A 5,915-nucleotide genomic window follows, 5' to 3' on the forward strand; every position below is an offset into this window, starting at 1 on the left:
TCTACTTGTCTCTTTGTGCGGAAGATAACAAATCACCCATCTTAATTAACTCACATGCCCTCTCACTATAAAGGAAGGTTCACACACCTAGTTACCACTTACGCAACAAGGAAAATTAAGTACAATCACTCTCTCTCTCAAGGAATTCTCCATGATAGAAATACCATGTCATAGGCTTGCCCATATTTTCAATCTCCACTATAATACCACACTTGGTTAGAAATCACAAAGGTATTTTTGAGCTTGTAATGTAGGTTTAAGGTCGGGTAGGATAATATTTTTTGACAAAAAGGCTATACCCTCCTTTAACTTCTACATCAAATTCTCATCACTTTTTGCTTATTGGGTAACTTTTTATTCTTTTGTTGCTTTACCTACTTTATCTCTTTTGCTTTACTTAAAATATTTTAAAATCTTTTCTTCAATTATTATTCTTTCAACAAGATTCATGCACTCATTCTTTTAACGGACTATCTTTTCCTTCAAATAAAAATGCTTACTTGCAAGGCTCGTAGGCTCTTTTCCCTTTTTTGGCTTCGTGGCTCAATCTACACTTTATTTCTCTTTCCATCACCCCTAACTTAGGATTTTAGCCTCACTTTTTATTCTTAAGTTCTAGGAGGATAGGGTTTAAGAGAGGATGAATAGAAGGGTCACAACTTATAATGTGGTTACCAAAGAAAAGTCCAAAGGCTCAAAGAGAGTGACTAGGGGTAACTCAAATGTATTGGTAGGAATTTAGGCTAAAGTAGGTTTCCAAAATCACAAAATGGGCTATGATCATTTTACCACCAAGAACAACCAAAATTTAGTTTTGAAAGACTAATGAGGTAAGTTCGAGATGGTAAAAGTACACATGAGATATAGATAATAAACCTCACATACACCATATTTGAATGTTGTAAACGAGGGTCAATTGTTCCCATCACTAGAGACAAGGGCGGAGTATCCCTAATTTTCCACAATCAACTTTCAGAGTCAAAGAAAGAAAAAGAATTTTGTTACAAAGATGCTCACATCCATGCCTTCAACTTTTTGCCAGATTTTTTGAATGGAGGGGGTGCTTTCTTTTGTACCCAAACCATGCATAATTTTATATTCATGTCAACAACCCAAGATATTATATTACATTGAAAACTATAGTATGGGCAAACTTTTATATGGTTACTATGACTTTACCAATGGGTGTGAATGTGAACCCCAATTATCAATGCCACAAGTACTCAGACTTCTATTGCGTCTATGGTTATAAACTAAAATCACAAATAAACAAAATAATAAAAAAAATAACTACTCCATTCAAGTGTGAGCACCATTAGAGTGCCCGAATATTGCAACCCAAATAATAAGTAAGGATTATCCAAAAGAGAATAAAAGTATGCAGAGTATCAATAATACATGCCCAAATCATATAAATTAGGAGATAACCCCAACTGAAAAGGTAGCAGTGTCCCCACTGCATTAATAATTAAGGATAAAAGAGATAAGGGTGCTCCCTAAATCTGCTTCAAGGTATGCTATCACTCTCAGACCCGGCATCATCACTATCCTCCTCAAGATCTGACCACTTAGCTGGGGCCTACTTTGGGGTTTCAGAACCTTCCATAGACCCTTCACCCTTTCCACATCTTGGTAAAAACCTTATTTTTTTTCTTTCTAATAATCATTTTTTTATATATGCTCTAGAGGTCCCGGTGTGATGCCACCAAAGAGGATTAGGCCTCCTCAAGCCGATCAATAGTAGATTTTGCTTCTTTTAGTCCTCCTTGTACTTATTATAATCAACACGTGACACATATGAGTGATGGCTGGTGGAGGGCTCTCCCGAACCTTGAGGTAAGCTATCTATAAGCTCTTTAATAATTACAATATTAACTCTAATATCTTTAAGATCTCCCATGGTGGTTGGCCTATTAGGCTCGGGTTCGCTACATGTTGGATCTTCCAAGTTGATCTTTCTTTTCTTGTTTTTTCCTGGTGCAACCTCTTCTCGAATCCTTAATGGATAAATGGGGGTTCTAGGATGCACCCATTTATCACTAGCATACTTATCCACCCTTGCTCTCTTGCAAAGCTTAGTAATTAGAGAGGGGTAAAACAAATTTTTACCACCTTAATTTTTGAAATAATCTATTTTATTGACCATGAGTTGACCAATATGTAAAGAGATTTCATCTAGAATACAAGAAACCATCTGAGCATGCAATTCAGGGACTGTTGCCATATGGGTGCAAGGAGACACTCGACCATAAATAATGTGAAACCATATCCTAGCCTTGGAAGTGAAGTCATTCATGGAGATGTTGCTTTTAGTTTAGGTCCATGAAACTTTCTTTCCAGGACCTAATCATTGTACCAACCAATTCCTTGATTTACACCCCTTCGCTTTAGAGTCACCCATGTCTGCTTGCTTGAGCCCATAAACATCACTGATTTTCTTAGCCCCAACTTTTATCGACTTTCCCCGCATCTTTACAATTACATTGAGTGGGTCTGAGAAAGATACTTCACTAATATTGGCATAAAATTCATGGACCCATTTTTCATATTCAAGGCATGGATCAGGGGAAAAACACTTCCACTCCGTGGCTTTAAGTTTTTCATGAAAATCCAGTATCTTCTATGGTACATTCTCCAAAAAAATTCCTCTTTCCAAAAGCAACTTTGTCTTTGAAAGATCACTATTGTAGTGAGTGTGGCATTCGGGGTGCCATCAATCTGATGTGATCAAACTTATCTGTGAGGTTGTCCTGAAAGCACTAAAAATATATTATATCTTTCAATGTCATTTGAATCATGCAAACTATGATAGATTGATCATTAAAGTTCATTAGACTAGGTGCTTGGGGTTGCCTGGCTAAAAATTGAAGTATAGGATTTTTTGACATAATAGGAACCTACCCTCCATTATCGTGATCACATATCAGAGACGCATCTGTGTTACCACAATAGTGGTCTATGATCGTGATCGCGATACCTGACGCCGGTTCCATGTCAGTTCTGCATGTTCAACTTCCTCCTAATTCTAGACTACTAGCATATTCTACAATATGGGAGCAAATGAAGGTCATGTGAATAATGCTACCAGGGTGTGTGAATTTTCCCTTCAAAAGTAAATACCACTATGAAAAGTTTATTTGAGAAAGTTATCAAACACAAGGTGTGCATGTCATATTTGTCAACCTTTTTGACACACTATTGGGTACTCAAGGTTTTCTCACTTGTGTGCACACCTCAATCAAGCAACCAACACTACAACAATAATAAATATCACAACAAGCATAACAATTAAAACATTAGGCCCTTTCTTAATCATGCACTCACTGGCCTATTTTTTTTTTTTAAAAAGCAAGGATTTATGCCACCTACCATAGTTGTGATGCAAGAGAGATGTACACAGAGGCTGTTTGAGAGCTTACAACTTGGCCAACAATGTAGCTTAGATATGAGAGTACAATCTGGAAAAGGGAGTGTGAAGGATTTGAAGGAGACTAGGGGTTAAATGACTGAAATGATCATGACCGCGATCAAGGGCTATAACTGCAGACACCCGCGTGGCCGCGATCGCGCATAGTGGCCATGATCATGGTAACTGAGAGCAGTTTTTACACCCTTATTTTACCATGTTCAACATTTTACTCCATTTTTATAGAATTTTCCCTATTCGGATTTTCAATGTAGACTTTCACACTTTCCTCTTTTAAAGCTTATTCAATACAATTCAAAGTGCCACAAATGCATGGATTATTCAAATGCAAAGGCAACATCTACACTACGAGAACATAACAAAAATGGTTACGAGCCACTCTCATGGAATTTGTTGGTTGCCTCCCACCTAGCACCTTAGTTATCATCATGGAAAAATATCATTCTTCTTTCAATCTCATGGTGGGTCCTCAAACCCCTCATCATTCACCTTCTTATTTTTAATATCCACCATAGATACTACTTGGAGCTCCATAGTTTGCATCTTTAACTTGCAAATTTTTAATGAGACCTCATTTTCTTGCACCCAAAATTTCATATCCCCCAACTCTAGATCGATAATGGATCTCTTGATGGCCTAGAAAGGAAAACCAATAATGATAGGCATCTCTTGGTCTATCTTATAATCCAATACAACAAAATCTGCCGAGAGAATGAATTTTTCTGCCTTTACATAGAAATCAAACCATATACCCACTGACCTTTTTATGGACTGGCTCTCCATCAATAGTCGTATCAAGGTTGGTATAGGAGTGTCCAAGACAAGTTTATTATAGATGACATAAGACATTAGGTTGATTATTACACCAAGGTCACAAAGAGCTTTTGCAAACTCATGAGTCCCAATGGTGCAAGGGATAGTGAATGCTCTAGGGTGGTTTTTCTTTTCCGTAACTTTTATATCTATGATATCACTACACCCATGAGTAATTCAATAGTATAACCCTCAATGATCTTCTTCTTGGAAATTAAATTCTTTATTAAATTAGCATATCCCAGAATCTCTTGTATTGCCTTGAGTAATGGGATATTTATTAAGAGGTTTCTAAGTTTTGTCATAAATTTTCTCAAGTTTTAATTCTCTTCCTTCTTATGCAACTATTGAGGGAATGGAGGAGAAACATGGATGGTTGTCTTTGCTTCTCCTTGCATCTTTTCAACTTCGACCACTTCCTCATCGCTTTTATCTATCTCTGTATCATCATTTGCATTTCTTATTTGAGGTGTATCCTATTTTGACTTGTCCTTGGGAATATTTCCACTCACATCTCCTCTAAGGGGATCTTCAAGTTCTTTCCCACTTCTAGTGATAATTACTAGTATTTGTGCTTCATTTTTTGGGTTTGCAATTGTGTCACTCAGAAGTCCACCTTTAGCCGTTGTATTTAGTTGCGTGGAGATTTGCCCAACTTAGGTCTCTAATTGTTTGATAGAGATAGAGTGAGAAACCATTGTTTGGGAGAGTACGGTGAAGTCACCCTTCAGCTCATGGACTATTTTTTCCGTACCTTCAACTCTATTGAAGATTCGTGCTAAAACATCTTTGGTCTTGAAATCGATAGGGTCAATGGAATTTGACTCTTTGGCCTTAGCCCTATCATGAGGAGGAACATAGCGGTCATAGTCACATTCCCTATCTCTCCAATCTCAATCTTGGTCCTGATCCATCCAACCTTTTTTCCCACCTCGCCTTTGATAGGCAGGGCGGGAACCCCCCGAGTAGTTTGCCAAGTACCAAATTTCTTCATCCAACTTCTTTGCCTCATCATCATTTTCATAAGGATTTGATGTTATGACATTTACTTCTTTCACGAGTATACCCATAACATGTTTCATTAGAAGCTCAAGTTGGGTCATCATCTTGGCCATGTTCTCCTCTTTTTATTTGCTTTTCTCATTAGTCACCACGGAGGTAGTAGAAGGGGTCTTAGGAGCATCGGCATCATGGGTGTGACACTCCTGATTTTTTTTGGATACTTCACCTATCAAATAGAAAGCCACAAGATGATGTAATTTCATAATAGAGCCACTCGCCGCTTATCCATAACCATTTTGTTCAATGGGTCAAGATCTCTATAAAAAAATTCAAGGAGCATCTTATTCGGGACCTCATGATTTGGGCATTGGGATAGCTTTCCATTAAACCTCTCCCATCCTTCAAACAATGGTTCTCATTCAATTGTAAGAAGTTTACAATCTCATCTCACTTTTAAAGCCTTTTTTATGGTGGGAAGTATCTATCAAGGTACACCGTGTTGAGCTCCTCCCAAGATGTTATTGAGATAGGTGGAAGTGAGCAGAGCCATGAAATCATCTTGCCCATTAGTGAAAATGGGAAGAGGCAAAGCCGGATGGATTCTTGTGTAATATGCGCTATGTTAAATAGGGCATAAACTTCCATAAATTTTTTCAAATGAACATTTGGGTCC

The 5,915-nt window shown here is 37.6% G+C and overlaps 1 non-coding gene across 1 annotated transcript; it reads left to right on the plus strand.

Moving 5' to 3' along the window:
- Positions 1–5,592: 5,592 nt before the first annotated feature.
- On the plus strand, positions 5,593–5,703 carry LOC124887528. Its single transcript, XR_007045298.1, has one exon. It is a non-coding gene; the product is annotated as a small nucleolar RNA R71 (small nucleolar RNA).
- Positions 5,704–5,915: the final 212 nt, after the last annotated feature.

This window comes from Capsicum annuum, chromosome 9 (assembly GCF_002878395.1).
Source record: "Capsicum annuum cultivar UCD-10X-F1 chromosome 9, UCD10Xv1.1, whole genome shotgun sequence".
Taxonomy (NCBI): Eukaryota; Viridiplantae; Streptophyta; class Magnoliopsida; order Solanales; family Solanaceae; genus Capsicum; species Capsicum annuum.